Source organism: Herpailurus yagouaroundi, unplaced genomic scaffold, assembly GCF_014898765.1.
Source record: "Herpailurus yagouaroundi ecotype Mexico unplaced genomic scaffold, PumYag 189, whole genome shotgun sequence".
NCBI classification, from domain to species: domain Eukaryota; kingdom Metazoa; phylum Chordata; class Mammalia; order Carnivora; family Felidae; genus Herpailurus; species Herpailurus yagouaroundi.
In genome coordinates, this window is record NW_024412420.1 from 1,281,529 (window position 1) to 1,304,793 (window position 23,265).

A 23,265-nucleotide genomic window follows, 5' to 3' on the forward strand; every position below is an offset into this window, starting at 1 on the left:
ATTTTATTTTATTTTATTTTATTTTATTTTATTTTATTTTATTTTATTTTTTTATTTTTATTTTTCCTTTTTGCCTAACTTCTTTGATTTTATTATTTATATTTTATAGTTGACATATATTCGTTTCAGGTGTACAACATAGTGATTCAGCAATTATATGTTACAGAATGCTCCAGTTGGTAGCTATAGAGAAGGCAGATTTGAAGAAAGGTTAAAACTGGAGTCGGGGAGAACACGCATAGTATTGACCTGACCTAGGACAGCGGTAAACGGAAGTAGAAAGTTGAGAAGTGTTTAGCAGTAAAAATTGTCAGACGTGGTGATTGGATATCAGGCATGGGGAAGGGGGAGGAGTTTAAATATGAATCTCAGGTTTCTGTCTGTGCTTATTGAATGGAAGAGAAAATATAAGGGACAAGCAGATAAATGGGGAACTTAATACTTTAAATTTTAGCAATGTTGAAAGTGATGTACCTATAAGAACCAAGGTAGAACACCTGGCCCTGAGTAAAAATATGTGAGTTATCAGTGTAGATGAAAGAGAAATTGTATGGAATGAGAAAAATAGTTGGTCAGGAGCAGACCCTGAACATCAGCAAAATATTAGAGGCCTTCAAAAGATGATTTGTTCAGAAGGAGCTGTCAGAGAATCAGGACTAGAACCCAAAAGTACATTGCCACCAGAAGTGATGGGGGTAGTGGGTGGGGAGGATTTCAAACAGCAGTGTCATTAAATGTAGGATAGTACAATGATCCTGGCTAATAAAGATAGAAATATACATTGGATTTAGCAATTAGCGAATCATTAGGGGCATTAGCAAGAATAGTTTTGCGTATAGCAATCAAGATGAGAGCCACACTACCACAAATTATGGAGTGAATAGAAATGACTAGGGAGTGAGAAAATAGGACATGGGAACTCATTTTCAAAAGGGTTTTTTTTTTTCTTTTAAAAAACTTGAGCTTATTCATAGTCTGAGGGAAGGATGCAGAATCAGGGGATGAATTAGAAATTGAAGAGAGATCAGATGCCTGACAGAGCAAGATCCTGAGCAATCAGGAGGAGATTGGGTTGGAGATCTTGAAAAGAAGGAGGGAGAGCTCAGATTTATGTAATAGGAAGAAATAGCTCTAGGTGGATGAGGATATATTTACATGTGAAGACAGTCAGTTGAGGGATTTAGTTGGTTGGCCCCAAGCTCATATTATCTCCCTTCTCTTGCCTTCTGTGTATTTAAGAATAATTATTCTTCTCGCCTCCGCTCGATTTTTACTTTTTGAAAGACATATACATACATAGTCTGTAACCATAAAAATTTTAATATCACAGCCATAGAAAAAGAAAATAGAGGATACCCGTTAACATACTTGCAGAGTTAACAGTGTGGTATAGCCTTTCACCCCTCTTCTGTGTGTATGAGTGTATTTTTAAAGTGACTATGTAGTATTCTGTAATTTATTTAACTAGTCTCGTGTTAATAAATACTTTATTTGTTCCTTTGCTTTTGTTTGTTTCACTATTGTTAGCTTTGTTTTTTGCTTTTATAAACAATGAATTCCTTGTGCATTTTGGTACATTTATGTTATTATTTTCTCAGGATAAATTTTCCAGCAGTAGAATGGCTGCTCCATCAAGTATGTGTTCTGTTAGAGTTTTTGATGTACGTTGACCAAATCACTTTCCAGATTGTCACATTTGCACTACCATAAAAGTATAAGAGAATGGTTTCTCTTTACTGTCTTAACTGTTTGCCAACCCAGTATGCAAAAGTGGTGTCTTTTAAGTTTGCATTTCTTCTTCTTTTTTTTTTTTAATGTTTTTTAATGTTTCTTTTGAGAGACAGAGAGAGAGAGAGAGAGACAGAGTGTGAGTGGGGGAGGGGCAGAGAGAGAGGGAGACACAGAATCCGAGGCAGGCTCCAGGCTCCCAGCTGTCAGCACAGAGCCCGACATGGGACTTGAACTCACAAACTGTGAGATCATGACCTGAGCAGAAGTCGGACGCTTAACTGACTGAGCCACCCAGGCGCCCTGAGTTTGCATTTCTTTGACGCTGAATACTTTTTATTTGTTTTGATCATTTAAGAGGATATATTTTAATTTGAGTATTTTTCACTCATTTCTTGAATAATCAAAAGTATAAGAAATTAATTGCAATTATAATTATAAATTATAAGAAGTTTTCATCATGACGTATATTTATAAGTATCTGTGATATAGCAATAATAAGGCCTTTTTGGCTTAGAAGAAAATCAAAAGGTCAATGACATGGAGACTACTAAAAAGTTGGTTGGAGAAACTCTTTTAGTAAAAATGATGTTATAAGTCTATACCTTGATGATAAACTATTGGAAAAACAAAAGAGGAAAAAAACAGAAAAGAAAATTTGGAATATATGACAAAGATCAAAAATAGGGCAAACATCTCCCGGGACCAGAATTGGAACAGAAATGTAAGGGGCCAAGAGGTGGAGAATATGGGTGTTAGTGTCTGAAAGATGGCTCAAGTGTCTGGGAGTTAGACTTCTACAGAAGGACTGTTGCCAAGAGCTGTGGCTTGTTTGAAACTGAATGCCCAAGAAGGTGCGAAGACAAAGACTGCCTTAGGAACTGACTCATTTTCTGATTTGGATTTTCCCCAGTGTTACCAAGGGATCTGATCCCTAGTGGTTCAATATAAGACCAAATTCTAGACTGGAGTTTTAGAGATTCCATAGAGGCAGCCATTAAACTGGAAGACAAGGAGTGGTATACTCATAGAGAAAGCAGAAATAAATCACTGTAACTCAGATCAAAGGTGAGCCTACAAATCAAATGTCAGAATCCATAAAATAAAGTAATGTATTAATACCAAAAAAGACAGACAATAAAGTCGGCAGATAGGAGATAAATTCACTCAGATGAAGGGAAAATAATAGAAAAATCTGTAAGAAAACCTTTATATTTCAAATTTTCAAAAGGATAAAGGAATAACTTTATAAAACAAATCATAAAATGAAGCCAGCAGAAATGAAATTAGACAAGAATAAATGAATATGAGAAAAAAATCACTTCAGAATATTAGTAATAAAATAATAAAGACATTGACATTTTAAAACTCAGTAACAATTTCAGGCTGTGTTTTTGGATAGTCGTTCTCAGAAAGCAGCACAGAGATATAAACATGTGAAAGAGTTAAGAAACAAGGAGTTGAGAAACTTCAAAATTTTTTTTTTCAACGTTTATTTATTTTTGGGACAGAGAGAGACAGAGCATGAACGGGGGAGGGGCAGAGAGAGAGGGAGACACAGAATCAGAAACAGGCTCCAGGCTCTGAGCCATCAGCCCAGAGCCTGACGCGGGGCTTGAACTCACGGACCGCGAGATCGTGACCTGGCTGAAGTCGGACGCTTAACCGACTGCGCCACCCAGGCGCCGCTGAGAAACTTCAATATATATTTAATAAGAGTTCCAAAATAATAAGAAACAACGTTCACATTATAACTAAGAACTTTACTGAATTGGAGAGATTTAGTCCTCAAATTGAAAGTTTAACTTGAGCGGAATATATAAATAAATTCACATCTGTATGCTTTATAGTAAAATTGAAGACCACTGTTTTAAAAAGCTAATAGAGAGAAAAGACATATTACCTACATAGGTATGAAAATTACATAGATCATAGACTTCTATTGGATGGCATTAGATGCCAGAAAATAATGTGGTAATATACCAAAGTGCTGAGAAAAAATAATTCTTAAATTACAATTCTATACCCAGCTAAAATTAGCATTCAGTACTTTCACACTATAGTAAATATTTACTACTGTCTTGTACTTGCTGAAAAGAAAATCCTTTAACGATGTACTTTATCAGAACATTGTGAATTCAGAGGAAAAGAGTGATGTGCACGATAGAGAATTATGTTGGTAATTAACTTTGAATGTTACAGTAGTAATATAATAACATTACTTTTCATGTGATCATATATATTTGTATGAAACTACAATCCCAGACAATAAGGACAAGATGTGGGGCTGTTCAGCATCAATTAAAGCATATTTAGGACAAATACTGTGATATTAAGTAACTTAGGGAAATGAATAGTTGTGTACAGTGTGAGAAAAATTAAGGGTAAGCCATTAATAAAAATATAATCTGTAGCTTTCAAATGTAGAGAGAAAAATGATTATAGAAAAGCAGTAGAAATAAACTAGGCACGCCTGGGTGACTCACTCAGTTAAGCAACCAGCTCTTGATCTCATCTCAGGTCTTGATCTCAATGTCTTGAGTTGGGCTCCATGCTGGGCATGATACCTACTTAAAAAAAAAAAGAAAAGAAAAAGAAATTAAGTAAATAAAAGTGCAATAGAAGGCACAGAAGAACGAAGCATACAAAATAAGATGGTAGAGGGGCACCTGGGTGGCTCAATTGGTTGAGCATCCAGCTCTTGATCTTGGCTCAAGTCATGATCTCACGGTTATGGGATCGAGCCCCGCATCAGGCCCCGCACCAATGATGAGGAGCCTGCTTGGAATTCTCTCTCACTCTCTCTCTGCCCCTCCCCTACTCATGCACACACATGCACTCTCTCTCTCTTTCTCTCTCTCTCTCACTCTCTCCCACAAAATAAATAAACATTAAAAAAATAAGGTGGTAGAATTAAGCCCTAGTATATCAATAATTAAGATAAATCTAAAAAGATACAATATTGAATTTTCAAAAATCTAATTACATTCTGCTTACAAATAAAGTATATCTGGAGGTTGTGCCATCAGCTTGTGCCAATGGTGTGAAATTTTCAGTCAGGATCTGCTATAGCAGAAGCAACAAATGGCTTCATTTTCTTTTCCTCATTATTCCAAATATGTTTGTGTCAGAGAAATAAAATATTGCTTTGTGATTTCACAGATTTTGTCATTAGTTAATCAGAGTTCATAGAAGCTTCAAAGATCCCATCAGTTAATTCCCCCAGCACTCAAAATTTTCATTGTGCTAAAGCTGATTGAAATTCTGATCTGCCTTTAAAGCAATTCCAGACCTCAAGCTTCTGAGGATTTTAAAAAGATATACTAAGTATGTGACGCTTAAATTCATAGGCTAAATTTCCTTTTGGATTGTTTTTCAAAGACTGAAAATGCCTGTCAGGAAATATTTTCTCTTTCCATCTCCCAGCTTCCCTATTTGTCAACTATTCTATCCTGACCTCTAAGATGGGGTTCACATTTTAATTACAGTTATGTATGGCAGTCTCCATCTGCCATAGCCAGCCAGCCAGCCTGCAGGCTTGACAGGAGAGAAAGAGACAACCTAATACAGCACCTCTTTTTGACAAGCTATCTTGCTACTTTCCCTTTACCATTAGAGTCTCAAAATAATAATCTGTTGCAATGACTAAATGACCCAGTAAATCATCAAATACTACAAATCTTCAGTTTTTGTAGGTGTATCACTTTAAGCATCAACAATCAAGTTCTTTTTAATTAAATTTCTTCATTTTCCACATATGCCATCGGTCCTTATGGCCAGAAGGACTTAGTATAGTTTATGAAAGTTGTAAAAATTTGCTGTTTACTCTCATATTCCCATTTAACTGCAGATGAAATATTCGTTGTTTAGGATAAATTCATCATTTAGGATAAATTCCCTCCCATCCCTGTGGGTCCCTCTCTCCCAACTAACTGTTCTCTCCCTAAGAATATTTCTAAACTTTCTAGTTCGTTGTGACTATAGTTATCCACAGATTAAACATAGATTTATTCTGGTTGGTAATGAGCATCATAAGTGATCTGATTAGATCCTTAGGAATGATTATTGGTAGGCTATAGTAATAAAACCCAAACTGCTTTTCTTTTTGTCCTGTTAAGGTACAGGAATCTAAATTTTTTTCTTTTTTTTCTTTTTAAAAAAAAATTTTTTTTTTCAACGTTTATTTATTTTTGGGACAGAGAGAGACAGAGCATGAACGGGGGAGGGGCAGAGAGAGAGGGAGACACAGAATCAGAAACAGGCTCCAGGTTCTGAGCCATCAGCCAGAGCCTGACGCGGGGCTCGAACTCACGGACCGCGAGATCGTGACCTGGCTGAAGTTGGACGCTTAACCGACTGCGCCACCCAGGCGCCCCTAAATTTTTTTCTTTATGGACATTAACATCAGAAGCATATATACGTAGTCTTAAAACTGAAAATATAACTTCTTTTTACCTCTTGTATAATTATACAGGCCATTGCCTCTGCAGTTCTACCTAGAGAACTTTTGGGGTTCATACTTGTACAAGGGAAAACTAATTTATTGCTGCTGATAAATTCTTGCTCTGACCCTCACTGGAAATCACTGCAGTCTGAATTACTGAAGAGAAGCTATTCCATAACACAGTGAATCTCAGAATTTATTTTTTCAACTGATACTTCCAGCTCTGGATTCTGTGACATTTGCCCAAAGGGAAACACCGGCCCCTTGGATTATACTGTGCATCCATTGTCTGAACTGTCACAGCAATAGCGCGTAAAGCTGTTTGCATAGCGTGCTAACTCTATCAGGGTCAGTTCCAGTCTGTGGCCGCTAAAAATGAAAACCATGCCCCAACCGGGACAAGAGCAGGGTCAACAGCTGGCAAAGGATATGGCAATCATTTATATAAATATGCTTTCTCAAGCCCACAAAAACAAAAAACCCCAACCCAACAGCTGGGAAGGGTTGGAAGTAGCCCCAAGGCTGGTTAGTCCCCTTCCAGATGGGGAGGTTAGACTGGGGCTAGCCAGACTGCTCCACATAGACTTCCGATTCGCATTAGAAATGAAAAGAGGAGAGGAAAGGGAAAAGGAAGAAAGGCTACAAGCATGACTGCTCTGTTTTTCACCTAACTTAATCAAATAAGTGAAGACTTTCCGAGACGGAAGGCTTGCATTTATCGGTATTCATTTTTTCTGTTTATCATAGTGTCTAATACACGTCTTAACTGCTTAAACAGAAAGCATATATGCTCTAAAGTATAGTTTATATATAATGTCATGGTTATTTGTAGACAGATTGAAGAACCGATCTCAGATTTATATCCTGTTTACATCTTCCAAACACTTATGTAGAACATTCAATGCTAGAGAAGATAATAATTGTGGTGTTGGCTCACTCCCAGAACTTTATCCAAGGGATAGGGTTCATTTTTGTAATTTGATTTGCTTTATAGTACATCGTTATTGCACATCTAATATATCCAACAGAAAAACGAATACTATTTTCCTGAGTTCATCTTAAGGTTGCATACCATGAGACAAAGTATTATTTTTATAACCTGTTGTTGCTACAAGAGGCAAAGGTGGAGAGTATATGACTTTCAAACTCTTCCAGAGTGACATAGTGAAATAAAAGACACCACAATGACGATGAAAAATTTGTTCTCATTATCTAGAAATGGGCAGCCTCCTCCCTAATAATGGGAAGTTCTGCTGAAGCCAAATTGAATGGCAAGCAGCACTTTCCTCCTCTCCAGCCTTATATTTGCTTAAGGGAAAGCTTACATAATGAATACATTTTTTTAGGTGTAGGATGAGCTCATGCTATTGGAATCCATAAAGAGACATAAATTAGGGTCTTTTGCCAAAATGGAGACGTTGTCTTAGAGAATGCTAGTCTGACACAGAAGTTAAATAATGCTTTTTCCTTCTTGTAATGATCCACCTGAAACAAACATTTTAGCTTTACTCATGGAATGTAACAACTAGAAGGAACTTGTAGTGATCATCTGAGATACTTCCTCTCATCTTCCCGCCAGAGTAGTGGAGGTCACAAAGGTAGGGTGTGTAGCTGGTGGATGCGGTGGACCCCTAGTCAGGCATGCATACATACAGACCCGGGGCTTAGGAAGAACAGCGCTAGTCCAAGCTGGGTAAAGAGCTATAGAAGCCTGAGATCATCAGTGCCATCTGCTGATCCCAGATACACCCCAATTTACTCTGTAACTGCGCTTGCTTTCCACTCTGGTCTGTAGCCCTAGAGGATCAAAGCAAGTGTTTCTCAAGCATCAACATTTTATTAGATATTCTGGTGGTTTCTAGATGATGTTTTAGTCAGGTTATTTCCATGGATAAGTAATAAGGTAAGTGTGCTAAGAATGTGTCAGGAGTCTATCCTCTCTGTGTATGTAGTACTTACCAGATGTTAAGCATTCGGAGGGCAAGAAAACTAGGTCTTACTCATTTGTATCCACAGAGTCTTGCACATACGAGTGTCTAGTCGATGTTTGCTGATGGGAAATTTAAATAAGGTACAGGAAATGCTGATTTTGAAATCATTGTCTCATTTAGATGTTTTCTTCTAGAATACCTACAGTCGCTTAATGTTGAATTTTTTGAGGGGGGGGGCTTTTTATTACCTTAATTTACACGCCAGTTCAGTTATGTTTTATAGGAGATGGAGAGTATGGCAAAGGGGTTTCTGACAAATTGTCATTGCTATCCCTGCTATTTTCTGTGCCGGTACCCAGCCCTTTTTAAAAAGTTTCTGTGCACTTACTTCTGGTTAATCTATTTAACTTGAATACATGTTCAGTTCATCTCCAACATCTTCCTAGCATTTATCTACAAACTTTAAGTATAAAAGCAAGACTGAGGCTTAGAAGTGTGCTCAGAATTTAAGAACTAGTGGCTTAATTTCCTGACTCTGAGTATCTAAATGTTTCCTTAGATTGATGCAGATTAGTTTAACATAATTGGAAGTTTGAAAGGTACATGCTTCTAAAGCTTTTAAGGTAATGATACTTAGAAATCACTGATTCTTCCTTGATGACTAAGGTCTCTAATATATGTTTACAAACTCCAAAGACTTTTGAATATATTTTTATCATACTTTGGTTACTAGTGATATATAATGGAAACAAATATTTTTCTTCATTTTGTAGTTTATAGTGAAGAAAAGTATTTGGTAGAGGCTTCTGACTTTAAAGTAGCTCTGTATCTTCTTTTTATGTTTCTTAAAACTTTCCCACTCTACAATTCATTATGGTCTTGCTAGGATATACCAGGAAGATAGTTTTTCCTTCCATTTTCTCTTCCTCTTCTAGCCATTTGTGTACCATGTGCAACCATATAAGACATACGTTTATATCTGTTCTGTTGAACTGAATGTATATGACACCAGCCAGCCTTACTCTTCCTCTCCATCCTGCCATGGCTATAACTACTTCCCTATCAAATGTTAGAGAAACAGAGAGAGGAGACCAGTATGTGGTGTTAATCAGTGACATCTTGACACTATATGACTGCCACTTTCCTCTCTTGTTTTAAAGGCAAATAGTACCAAGACAAATTTAGGATATGATCGACACCATTGTTTAGATGTGCATGTGTTTCAATGTGGTTATGTAATCATATCTATTCTTCTAATCTGTGGCCTGACTGCTTTGCCAAAGGTTTATTAGGACTAGGATAATAACCATGATATGTAAGTCAAAAGAAATACTTTCAGTATGGACAAATGTTGATTTTAAACAGTGAAGGCAAACAGTAATGAATTACTAATCCTATAGCCCCTTCCTCAGAAACAATGACAGGTTAATTTTGATGAGATCTCTATGATCTTTCTAAGTGTCTCCATGCCAGTAATGTTATTGTAAGCATTAGATCCTATCTCTATCCGTTTTCAAAAAGTCCTGTAAAGTTAGTTGCTTAAAAGTACCTGAAAACATCTTTCTAGACTTCCACCTTACTTCAGGGCCTAGGGTCATAACCTCTTAACCTTATAGGTTATAGGTCTCTTGCTTTTTGATCTTTCTTGGTTCCTTAGTTTTTGCCTACTTCCTCCACAACATTCAAGCCTTGTTATATAAGGAAATTGGAAACACCAATTTTAGATGAGATAAGAGTTACCCTCTCTTCCAGAATAATGCAAAAGGATGATTTTAAATAGAAACATGCTTGGGAAAAATGTAACAAAACTAACTACAGCATCCTGTCTAAGCCAGTTTGAGTAGAAGGCCCTTCATTTCTTATACTCCCTTTCAAAAACAAAAAAACCTTAGAATTTACTGTTGACTTAGTGATAAAAGTTTTATTTAGGTCAGCACAGCTTGTTTGAGGTATCAGAAGGAGTCAAAGTAGTTTGAATGAATGCGAATTGGATTAATAAAATCAGTCAGTTAGCCTATCATTCTGGCCCTACTGGTCAGCATATCATTGGATAATAGTAACAGCTAACATCCCTATGGCACTTACTGTTGACAAAGCATATCATCTTTATCATTTTATAGCCATATCAATTTAGTGTGAGAGAGACTATCTTCATTTCACAGTAGAGGAACCTGAGCTTCAGAAGAGGTCCTCACCTTGCCCAAGGCCAGACAGAAAATCAATGGCAGAGCTGATGTGGAAATGTTAGCCTCCTGGATCCTGATCCTTTGCAGCCAACCATTCCTAGTAGAGGGGCTTTAGAAGTAGAGCGAATTTCTTTTAATTCTCAACTAGGGTGGTGGTATGATATCTTCAGTTGTTTGGCTGACTCACCAGCTCTCATAACAGTATTATCTTTTTGGTATTACCCTGTTTCTGTTTCAGCCAATATTTGGGTTTTTTTTCTTTGCCACACCTATGGGGCCAGGTACAGGTAGACTGAATTTATAATTCTTTCTATGAAGACACTTCTCTGAGCTAATACTCAAGTGCTGAAATTCCAAACAGAATTGGAAAATTCTAGACCACAAAAACCCCTCACATAGGATTTTAAAGTCAAAGAGAAGCTCCGAGGACAAGTATTTGTCTTTGATCCTTACTCAGGAAGTACTATTTACCCATCTACCAGGCAGAGCATAAGAGGACATATGGTAAAAAAATTTTAAGTCATTATTCAGTTGTCTGTTAGCGCTGCTAAAATTATGAGATCTTGCTTTTAAAAAATTAAGTTGAAATTTAACCTAAACGTAAAATCTAACATGACAGCAGTATTTCTTCTGAAATGCAGACTGACATTTGCAAATATCTACCAGTATCAGAATTAGAGGGAGGAGCCTTATGAACGAAAATCATACTTCCATCCTGTATTAATCACATACTTGTCTGACTCACAATAGCACTGAAGCATGTGTATGTGTGTGTATTTGTTCTGAATTTATTTTTATTTTATCTGACTTGCCAGCTGAATAAGGGGGCAAGGAATGTAATGTGCAAATCTTCCATTGCCACTGGAGAAAGGATCCAAGAGGAATTCCTCAAGCTGAGAACATGAGCTGTGAGCAACATGTTTAAATAGCTAAATATCCAAAGGTTGAGTCAAGTCCATTTATTACTGGGGGGACACTCTCTTCCTTGAGGCTTAACCGAGTCCTTTTGACTTAGACTATAACAGATGTGGTGCTAGAGGAGGTGAGAGACTTGAGGTCCTGGCGAGTTTGCCCAAGTTGTGGTTAATGGTGAGAGAGAATGCTGTGGCCCCCTTCATGAAGTACATTTCATGTTCTGCCTGAAAAAGCCATGGACTTTTAAAGAAAGGCTTTTCTGTATTCTCCAGTGAAATGAGGGGAGAATTGGAAAAAGGAAACTGACATTTTTTAGTAGTTTTTAATGTGGCAGGCACCATTCCGGGTACTTTCAGAAGTAACACACTTCATTCTACCAGGACTCCTAGTAGGTAGTGATTTTTTTCTCTCCATTTTGCAGATGAGGAAACTGATGATGTCTGAGATAGCTTGCCCAGTCTAACACAGCTTAAAAGATTGAAATCAATATTTGATTCCAGATCTGGCTTCAAAACCCAGGCTTTTCTCAAATGCCTTGAAGTATTACTCAAAGCATTACTAGAGCTCTCAACAGAGTTTACTTTCCTTGATTTTTCTTGTTTTTCTGCTCTAGGCTATCTGGGCTAATTATTCCATTAGTTAGAATAAGAATGCTTTGGGTCCCAAATTTTGTTTGATCTCTGGATGGGCTAAGTTAATTTTTTGCAAAGCAAAACTGAGAATTATATGGCATCACATTGGCCTGCCATTATGACAAAAGTGTGAGAGATGAGCTAAGAGTGTGTCTGACTCAATGCCAGGCCAGAAAAACAACTCAACAGCACATGCCCTGTTGCTTTTACATGGTGGAAGTATCCAAAAGAGATAAAAGTAATGTGTCTATAGTAGGAATAAACAGCCTGAATAATTTGTATGAAGTCCATAGCTTTCACCAGGAAAGCTGACTCTTATGTATCTGTCCTGTTTCAATTTAGGTAATCAAGGTACTGAATTTTCTCTAAGCAGGTTTATATTTATAATATCAGCATTGAGACTAGGGTGGTCTTCATCCTCTGTTGTGAGTCAGGACTCATATTAAATTATACATGATTACTGGAGAAGTTTGCTAATGCCTGTGTTTATCACCTCTCTCTTGAAAAAAAAAATTTTTTTTTGTACCTCCTGGATCTAAAAGGGAAGCGTTTTTCATATAATTTCAAAACTTTTTTTTTTCCAATGTAAGCACCTTACTGTGCCTGTCTTTAGTCTCTGTTGGTTGTAATCAATAGGTATTTGCTTTTATCTCGTACACCTCTTTTTCATTCAATATTTGGAAAATAAACTTTTGTTTATCACCATACTTCTCATTTTCAAGAATAATTTTAAGCCATCAATAATTATCCTTCATTCATACCATAGTAATGTTCTCTGAGTGAGCAGATTGAGTTTGGTGTGAAGAAAGAATATGAAGTCTTTAAAAAATCATTTTTGAAGAGTGAAGATTAATGAAGAGAACTAAGTGTAAATCCAGTCGGGAAGAAACTTCTGTGCAGAGTCGTTAAGAAGAGGCTTCCAGAGTACATCTTCCCTTCTCTCTCCCTTAGCAGTTCTTCATTCCTATTTTTATTTTATTTTACTTTTGTCTTCCTGACTTCTGGGGGACAGTCGGGGCACAAAAGAGACAGTTTATGAAGTACTTAACAGTTTCCACATTGTCATCTGTGTAAAATCAGGAAAAGAATAATTAACAGATGTATCATAGAATAGTTAGGGAGAACAGTGATCAAAAAGGGCTTGAAAAGATAGTTCAAAATTCATGGAAACTTCCAGCTACATACTTTGTCTTCTGTTTATCTTTGTAAACTGTTTTTTTTTCCAGGTTGAGTGTGATTCTTTCTTCCCAGCTGGAACTTTCAGCTTTGTCCCTAGGACCAAAGGCTCAATCAGTATCACTTTGCAGAGAACGTTTTCAGTGTCCTGGTATCCTCACCTTGTGAGGTAGAGGGACAGACAGCGCTGCCTGTGGCCCTGGGCTAATTAAATGAGTGGTTGTCGGAACTCTGACGTGACAGAGGGGAAAGGGCAGAGAATGGAACCAAGAGATCATTCAAAATGGGGTTCAAGCTGTGAACGGGGCCTGGCCCCCTTCTTTCACAGCTGGGGTTTTGGCTGTGTGTCCTTCGAGTTGTTCAGCATGGTGACCCTGGCCGCCTGTGATTTACTAACTGTTTTACAAACATTTCCTCACTCTGGGAGGTTTGATATACTCTTCATCCTCCTCAGCTCACCAGAGTCATTCAGTCTCTGAGCCAAACCTGCATTTGTTTACAACTTTTCCGGAAATTTTCACAGAGGGGGAAGAAGAAACCTTCCCTCCTCTTCCAGTGTTTTATTTTTAAGTCAACACTTTCCCCAAGTTTATTTGTGCTAAACCAAATTCTCCTACAAGGTATTGCTCTATATTCAAATGGGAATTGCTGCATTTCTATAAATAGAATGAAGGTCATGTGAACGAGCTCAGAAAAATCTAGATATCACATTTTACTGGACCTTTACATTTAGTTCACTATTTTTTGAAAATAATATTCTATGTTTGGACTTGTCTTTTTTTCCCACATTCATATTAAGACTGACCATTATGTGAAACATTAAATTTGGGAAACATTGAGTGGAATCTTTCTAAAACTAAAATACCCATGTTAAAAATAACAAAATTTCTTGTTGTGTCATCATTGTAACTTTCTTTAAAACAGAGTTTATAGCCCTTACATTAAATATATCTAGGATATAATTACCTTGGAAACATAGTGCCAGGATTTTTTTCTTTAAATCTAATTCCCATTGTATTGTTCAGTCTTTACATTGGCTGAGAAGGAAAGGATACCTTGGAACTTAATAAACATCAAGAATAATGTGAAAAAAAGCTAAAGAATGAGAGGATAAAAGATTAGGAAGTCCAATTCCATCAGAAATCAAAGGCTAACTCCTGGTTCACACCAAGAAGAAATTAAGTAGCAAGTTCTGACATACCCACAGTGGATTTCCCCTATCTGTTCCTTTTCCTAGCCCAGTGTTAAAGTAGAAGCAAAGTTATAAGACTCTCTTATTAAACAGTGACTTTCTTTGGAACTTACCTGCCTGGGAAATGCAAGAAGTATTATTTTTCTCTTTTCTACCTGTCAAAAAAAGGTTGAAACTGAAAGAAAAAAACCAAATAAGTATGATTTCTTTTCTCCTTTTCTGTCTTCTAGAGCCAGAACAGAGCATATCCTAAGCTGGATACAGCTAATGACTAGTTTCCTGAGAAAATGTGTTTTAGGAAGGAAAAATTGTTTTATTTCAACAAATCCATCTGGACTTCCTGGTAGGCCTCCCACATTGTCAACATCAATAACATTTATTTGTTGACCAACAGAAGACCACCAGAATGAGGCATTTGCATTTCTGCCTATTTCTAAGTGGACAGGAAAGATAGCTGGTAAGAGAACTAGTATGAAGGAAATGGCAAACAAACACTATAGGTGATCCTGTGTGACATTCAGGAACTATTGCAGACTTCCAGTGCTCAAGACCGTCTCCTCAGCCATAATGTCATTGACCTTGACATACTCAGAACAAATTGGTCTTTGTGATTGCTACCACATGCTGTAGGGCCTGCTAACCCTCCCGTTGGTCTAGAGTGAAGGGGGCAGGAGAAAGAACTACTCATCAGAGAATATGTTTCTTGCATGTTCTATAGAGCCTTGCCCAGCATGCTTTTCCCACTCTGGTTAGTCTTAAAATGGCTAATTTAAAGTTGCATAAGTGTTGTAGGACCTATGGAGCGTATGTTTTACCCAAGTACTTCCTGAATGAATAGTCTCTGTATTCTTAGGGTGTGAGCTGTGTCAGGAGCAGAGTTTAAGGCTGACACAATCAGAAGGACAGCTTTGGTGCTCAGTTAGAAAGATAATTTTTGCCCCAAAGCGCTTTACACTATCTGTACCCCTCAGACCAGTAGATCTGTGCTTTTAAAGGGGAAACAGTATCTCTTTCCCACCTAAAGAGTCAACTTATTTCTGAATTGTACTTCTCTTTTCCTTTTGTAGGTTTTTCATTTATCTGAGGAGCATAGGTTTTAGCCAGTAAAAGTTTGTATAGGCTCTTCTGTTTCTAGCACCCTAGTTATAGGTATTTAATAACTGTTGAGTGAATGAATGAATGAATGAATGAGTGCTGCACCACTCAAGATGTGTGGGATAAGCAATAATCCCGACAAAAGCCTTGCTTACAACCAAATCATCACCTTTGAAATGCGTCCTTAAGTCTGTCTTGCCTTTGATTTCTAGCCTAAAACTGATACATTAACTTTTGTGATGTTGTACACCTTGACGTGCAGTGGGGTGTGACTACATGTCAGAACAGCTGACACTCAGAGCATATACTGGGGTGTTCTTTACTCATCGTGTGTATGGTGTTCCCCATATCCTGTGTCAGCGCTGTGCAGATGATTCTTGAGTGCTGGGAATAAGTTTCTTTATGTTTGAAAATAAGTAAGTCCATATTATATCTTGCTTTGTACACACACACACACACATCTATAAATTATTCCAGTTCTTTTCTGGCACTATGAAAAACTATAATATTAACTAAAACCACTTTTCTATATCAGAAAATTGTGGGGAGGTTTTCCCCTGTGAATGTATGAGTTTTTACTTTGATTCTAGCTAGTTCCTTTTTTGAAAAAAATCTAGTTCTTTTTTTAACTTGAAGAACTCTGTAGAGATCCAAAATAATTTTGTTTTGAAAGGACAGATATATTAGGGGAACAACTGACATGTAAGCTACCAAAGGAGTGTGTTTTTCAAGTATTTCTTTATTGGAAGATACAGTTTTCATATTTGTTTTTACCACCTTTTCCAAGTTTTCTGCACATGAACTCTTGCAGTGTGCCAAAAGAGCAGAAATGTTCTTTAACCTTTTGTCTGCCACATGCGTAAGATTTTCCTTCCCTGCCCTCATACTGCTGTGCCTGCTGCTCTCCAGCCCGTGTTTTTCTCACTGATTTGTATGATAGACATTGTCTCCTTGTCAGTACATATTGTACATACACATCCACCTTATTCTTTTTACTGTCTTTGTAGTAATAATGATAATATTTCTAGAGGCAGGTGTATAGCTGTAGGATATATGTATTGATGGATGAGGAAACTGAGTTAAAGAAAGCTTACAACCACATCCAAGGTTACAAAAACACTAAAAACCAAGACTGGATCCAAACCAAGATGCTCTGGCTCCTTAGCTTGTGCTCCTGATCACCCAGCTCTTTTCAACAGTATTCTATTAAATGGAGATACTACAATTTATTTGACTGCTTCTCTACCAATGGTTGTTTAAAAATCTTTGCTTTTACAAGCAAATCTGCAGCGAACATCTTTTTACATATTTCCTTGTGTACTAAGTAGCATCTTAAAAGTATGGATATAACTGCCCTCTCCACCCACTCTTACCCCAGGCAATCCCTGGATTGCTCCAGAACCCAGAAATGGAGAAAATCTGCCCTCTCCTGTGGCTCAAGGAAATTCAGCTGGCAGAGGATCCATTTTTCAAAGTTTTCTTGGAGCTGTGAGATTTAAACTAAGACCAGCTAATGGATATATACATATTTGTGTCTTGTTTGGTGGGAAGTGGTGGGAAGGATAATGTTTCTGTTTTTACTGAAGTTGTATTAGTAACATGGCTGAAAACATTGGCTTTGTAAAATTCTCTGTAAGATCCTTGCACGTAAGCAGAATCAGAAAAAGAAAAGTATTATTAGTATTGTTAATCTTACTTTCATAGGAACCTCGATAAAAACAAAAACAAACAGGACGTAATCTTGATTACCTCTTTAAGTTATCTTTAAAGTATATAGTAAGGATAGTAAGTAGGGCTCTTTTTAAAATCCTCTCAAAGGGGTGCCTGGGTGGCTCAGTTGGTTAAGCACCTGACTCTTGATGTCTGCTCAGGTCATGATCTCACGGTTCGTGAGTTTGAGCCCCGGGTCGGGCTCTGCACTGACAGTGTGGAGCCTGCTTGGGATTCTCTTTCTCTCCCTCTCTCTCTGCCCCTCCCCTGCTTGCATACACTCTGTCTCTCAAAATAAATAAATAAACTTAACAACAAAAAAAGTACATCCAGCCACCTGTGTAAGATTTATAGATTGGTACACTTAGGGACTCAAAAACAAGTTCAAAGAAATGCCTCTGTGAATCTAGGGTGGAAATAATCTGTTTTTACCTTTGGCTTTACATCTTACCTGTTAGATCTGAATAAACAACTCTTATTTAATATTTTAGAAAATGATCTGTAAAAAGTTTATTGACTTCAACTTACTATTTCAAGTCTAAATTCCAAATGGGGAGGTTTCATGGATTCCCAGACTTTCCAGAGGCAGGTGGCTTCCTATTCCACTTCCCTGTGCTTGGTATTTCAGTGACTATATTGCTTACTTACATATATTATTTGAATTTTCACTGTATTTCATTTTCTTCTAAAGCTGAGCTCTCTTCTCCTTCCAGGAACAAGAGACATTTCTTCCCAATGCTCTGCTAATGCCTTGCTAATGCTCTGACTCAGCCTGACTTGAAATCCATAGTTTTGTTTTTGAACACTAGTAATGATTAATATTGAAGACCCAAAGAAAGGAAATGCTATAGTTTCATTAGAGAGCCGAGATAGTAAGTTTTCATGAGAAGTGTGTTTGGGACGTTTCTTATCTTCAGCGTGATTTCAGCTTGAATCTCATTAGGCCTGTTTAACGTGAGGATGTTCTCGGAAAAGGAAGAAGAAAGGCGCATGGTCGACCTAAATGCTAATGTCAAAGACTCTTCTTTTATGAACCTATTAGGCCCGTGCTTCTGTGAGGAAAGCAGGTATCCATGTTGTTGACACTCCCCGGAGAGGGCCTCAAACACATTTTGTTCCCAAACAGAATTAGAAGGAAAAAGCCTGCTTAGCTGTCTTTTCCTGTTTAAAATACAGCTGCCCCTGCAGCAGAGCCGTCGTCAGCTCACCAGGGCTCTCTGCAAACTTGGGACAAGCCTATGATCGAAGTGGTGTTCAGTGGTTTTTTTGCTAAAGGAAAAGTGCTCTAAGGGGGGTAGGGGAAGATGTATCTCTTGTACCGCTCAGATCCTTTGGGTATTTAATGTACAGTTTCAACAAAGGACATTCAGAATTATACCTCTGGTTCAAAATTGCTTAAATGTTGAAACATATGGTCTCATGTTCCATTCGTTAGGAAACAACCAGCTGTTCTCAGCCTGCCAAATCCAAGTAAACATCCACTGTGTGGAAGAGTGAATGTGAAGTGGTTCAGTAAAAACATAAAAGCTGTTTTTGCTGAAGAAGAGGGAACAAAAAAAAAAAAAGGCCACCCCGAAACAACAGCTAGTGTAAAGTAAAAAAGAAATCCTGTTCTGATAACGTATTTTCCCTGGCTTGTTCATAGTGGACTGTGGAGCAGGAATGGCTCTGCAGAGGTTTCAATTAAAAAAGATTTGTAGGCATCCTTGTTGTCTTCTGTTGGTGAAAATCATGTGATTGTCTCAGTTACAGTGATTACTTTAATAAAATGTAATTATCTGAATAATTAATTTATTTGGCTACTCTACTGTGTCCTCCATTCACAGAGGCCAAAATGTCAAAGATCAAGTAGATTAGGAGAATAGGAAAATTCTCATTATAAAGGCAGAGGGAGGAGGGAAAGGATGGAATATTTGGAATTTCAGTGCAGTGGTTTCTATTTATCTGAAATGTCAAGGGCAGTGTAAAATGTATTTTTAAAATGTGTTTCTGTATGGTTTGTGCCCATTCTTGGCGTGGCTGTGGCTCTACAGAGGCCATTGTTCTTTGAAGAGTATGAGGGGGTGTCTTTGTCCAAAGTGACAAAAAGAAGACTTGGAAGACTGGGCTTCCTTTGTTCCTGTGCGGTGCTGTAAAATTTGGTTTGAAATTAGGACCTCAGGGAAGGACCTTCAATAGAGAGCTTTCATTTCCTGCCAGCATTTTAATCACTCTGGGGTTTAAAGTGGATGGCCGGCCAGCATAATGGCCCTATGTTTAATAGAACAGCTCGTATCTTGAAGGCCAGTTAAGGGATCTGTCATCCGCCCAATATTCGTCTTTTCTGTTTCCTGTCCATTTATGAAGATCACCCACCCTTTTAGGTGGCTTCCCTACACTACTTTGTAGGAGAGCTGCTGCCACTGCTTCTTAAGGAGGCTGAATAGAAACCCAGTTGAATGTAGTCCAGTCTTCAGCCTATGTGGGAAGGTCTGGAGAGTGCTTTAATTAGACATAAAATTCGTTGGGTTTGGGAATTGATTCCATCAGATGCAGAAAGGAAGTGCCACGTTTCTCAAAAGTACAGAATATGAGGGAGGTTCAAATGGATAAAATAGATCATCAGAAATATTGGTACCTACTGATCTGATCGTGTTTACAACATCACTGCTGTGAAAGTTAATGTCATCCTGTCAGGAAGAAGAGTCATTTATACCCTGGAAGGTGCAGTCGCCCAGTGGATTTGATCTTGTTGTATAACAAAGAAATTTGTAGTTTTTGTGAAAGAGTGGCTTTTTAACACTGAGGACTCCTTTTGGAACCATTCAGAAATTGACCTTTACAGTTTATGAAACGATATCCAGAACCCATAAAGGAGTGAATATTGGAGTAAAGTCTTGAAAGATAGGGTCAGCATTAACAAGTTGGGGTTCTGAATTTCTTCCAATTCATACCTTGTGGCCAGGAGTAAGGTAGTATCAGTGAAAGCCTCAGATTCACTAAATTCTAATCTAGGACCTGTCACTGCAATTGCTCTGTGACCAGGTGCTAAGCATGGAATTCTCCTTGTGGTGGCAGTAATCGTGAACTAGTCGGCAAAAGCAATTTCAGAGGCAGTTATTAAATCAGATTATAAAGTGTTTCCCTAACTCTGAGCTGTAACATACATGAACGAGGAGTGAAAGAGAAAGGACTTTTTCAGCCACTAACACACTATCCCATTTTACAGCCAGGAGTACCACAAAAGAAACGGGGAACTCACTTTTCATGGGCATTTTCTTCTTTGTAGGTAGATGTAGGGAAACTAAGGAATGTGGAAGAGTTTTCTCTTCTGCTCATCTCGGCCAAGCTTGACCCACACCCACAGAGGTGATGGAAATGAGAGAGAGTCTTCACTGCCAGCAGCCTGCTCAGAGCCAGGGTCCTGGCCCTGGGTGCAGGAAAAGAGAGAAGGGTCAGGTGACTGAAGTATTCTCACTTCTTCAGAAGAAACAGAATGACATTAAAGTTCTTTACAGAAAATTGCTGGAGCCAGCTCCCCCTTCACCTTTCCCATCTGTAATCAGTAATCATTGCCTGGTTAGTTCATGTGATAGGCCAGTTGGCCACCAAGTGGTGGTGCCTCCGTACTGACTGTACCTGTGCCCTGGAAGACTTCTCAGACAAGGATTTAAACATCCGGACACTTGCCTGCCTCTTGGAGAGCCACCCTCCCACTGGGTCCCTTCTGACCTCTTTCATCACTTTCCTGGCTATACATTTCTTAGCGGCCCAATTTGAGCCCTTTGGAGTTGGCCTCCCTTGGATGAATAGCTGTTTGAAAGCTGATTTAAAGTGAGTGTTGCTCCCCATAAGAGCTATTGGCTGAAAAGAGCACTATCCAGAGCAGCAGAGGTGGCCACAGAAGGTAGGCAGGCTCTCCTGAGGCTGGTTTTGCAGCTGTGCATTGGCCCAGTAGGAATTATGCATCATTAGACTCAGGATCTTTTCTTTGCATTCAGGCCACTTCTCCATCAAAAAGGCCTCCGACATTTCAGCCGGGGAACCATCATTGAACTTATACCAGTCTGTTCCCACACATGAAATGTTATGACTCAAATCACCACTCAGCAGCTCCTCTGAAGGTCTAGGGTGTATTTGCTGGGTAAAATTTTTCAGGCATAGTTTTTGGAGGGAAAGCTGCCCACCAGAGCGGGGCCTTAGCATAAAGTTAATATTGTCAAAGATCTGACTATAATCCGTTTCATTCACTGTTGCAGTTCACTGTGTGGGTGTATCCACAATGTGGGAACCTCATTTCATTGAAGAATCTGAATATTTTGTAAGGATGTGAAGAGTTGCAAATAATCTTTTATATAAGGCTGTGAGGAGGAACAAAGCAGCTAATGTTAGAAAGAACTGGTACACTATTGTTTTCTATCATTTGTAAAACTCAATAGGAATATTCTAGACTTGACAGATTTATATCCTCAACTTGTTGTTCTTTAAAGACTATCCATATCCTGCCCACAAAAGGCATACCTGTGAAAAGATCTGTTCCATTGTAAGGATATCCTCTTTTGAAGCACAAATAGTTTTAAAATAAGATGATATGTGTAATAAGCCCCTAAATTCTTTGTCTTTAGCAAATAATTTGTCTGTACGTTTACATTTTTTTTAACATTTATTTATCTTTGAGAGACAGAGATGGAGAGCAAATGGGGGAGGAGCAGAGAGAGAGGAAGACATAGAATCCGAAGCAGGCTCCAGGCTCTGAGCTATCAGCACAGAGCCCAAGGTGGGGTTTGAACTCATGAACCCATAAGATCATAACCTGAGCTGAAGTCAGAAGCTTAACTGACTGAGCCACCCAGGTGCCCCTGTCTATACCTTTAAAGAGCTATCCAAAGCCTGCTGTATTAGCAAAAGACATGGCATAGAATAAAGCTTTAATATATATATACACACACATTTTATTTTTAAATTTATTTTTACTTTTTTATTGAAGTATAATTGATATAAAATATTATATTAGTTTTGGGTATACAAAATAGTCATTCAACATTTATATACATTACAAAGTGATCACCATAAGTCTAGTTACTATTTGTAACTATATGGAGGTATACAACATTATTGTGTACATTTCCCATGCTGTATATTACATCCCCGTGATTTATTTATAACTGGAAGTTTGTACCTTTTGATCCCCTTCACCCTGTTTAATCTACCCTTCAACCTTCCTCTCCTCTGGCAAGCATCAGTTTGTTCTCTTTATCTGTCTATCTGCTTTTATTTTGTTTTGTTTGACTGATTTTTTTCCCCACATATAAGTAAAATCATATGGTATTGTCTTTCTCTTGTCAAACTTATTTCACTTAGCATAATACTCTCAAGCTCCCTTCACATTGTTGCAAAGGGCAAGATTTTATTCCTTTTTTATGGCTGAGTAATATTCCATTGTGTTTATATACCACATCTTTTTTATCCATTTATCTATCAGTCAACACTTAGGTTGCTTCCACATCTTGGCTATTAAAATAATTCTGCAGTGAACTTAGGGGTGCATATAATTCAGTACATGTAATTAATTAATATAGCTTTCAATTTAGTGTTTTTATTTTCCTTGGATAAATACCTAGAAGCAGAATTGCTGGATAATAAGGTAGTTCTAATTTTAATTTTCTGAGGAAGCTGCATACTGTCTTCCAGAGTGGGTGTACCAGTTTATATTCTCATCAACAAAACATGAGAGTTCCCCATCACCACATCCTCACAACACTTATTATTTCTCATTTTGTGATAATAGCCATTCTGATAGGTGTGAGGTGATATCTCATTGTGGCTTTCATTTACATTTCCCTGATAATCAGTCATGTTGAGCATCCTTTCATGTGTTCTTTGGTAAAATATCTATTGAGATCTTTGAGATCTTCTGCCCATTTTTTTTTTTTTTGGCCAACTTAAAAAAACAGCTTTTTTGAGATATAGTTCATATAACACAAAATTTACCGTTTAAACTGTACACTTGAATATCTTTTAGTGGATTCATAGAGTCATGCATGAATACCACGATCAATTTTTTAAATATAATTTCTTGTCAAATTGGCTTACATACAACACCCAGTGTTCATCCCAGCAAGTACCTCCTCAATGCCCATCACCCACTTTCCCCTCTCTGTGACTTTTTCTCCCCCTTCCCTTCCCCCAACGTCTTCTGTTAAGTTTCTCAAGATCCACCTATGAATGAAAACATGATATCTTTCTGTGACTAACTTATTTCACTTAGCATAATACC

At 37.8% G+C, this 23,265-nt stretch overlaps 1 protein-coding gene and 1 long non-coding RNA gene across 2 annotated transcripts in view; one reads left to right on the forward strand and one right to left on the reverse strand.

Annotated features, from left to right (window-relative positions):
• Positions 1–14,507, reverse strand: part of LOC121044678 (uncharacterized) — a 24,843-nt gene extending 10,336 nt beyond the window's left edge. Inside the window, exons 1-2 of the long non-coding RNA XR_005797427.1 lie at positions 7,019–14,507; positions 5,662–5,671 (exon numbers count right to left, since the gene is read on the reverse strand). This is a non-coding gene — a long non-coding RNA (uncharacterized LOC121044678). The remainder of the gene's footprint in view (positions 1–5,661; positions 5,672–7,018) is intronic.
• The window catches only part of BCAS3 (BCAS3 microtubule associated cell migration factor), a 632,238-nt gene that overhangs the window by 457,760 nt on the left and 151,213 nt on the right, over positions 1–23,265 (forward strand). The gene's annotated exons all lie outside the window — the stretch shown is intronic.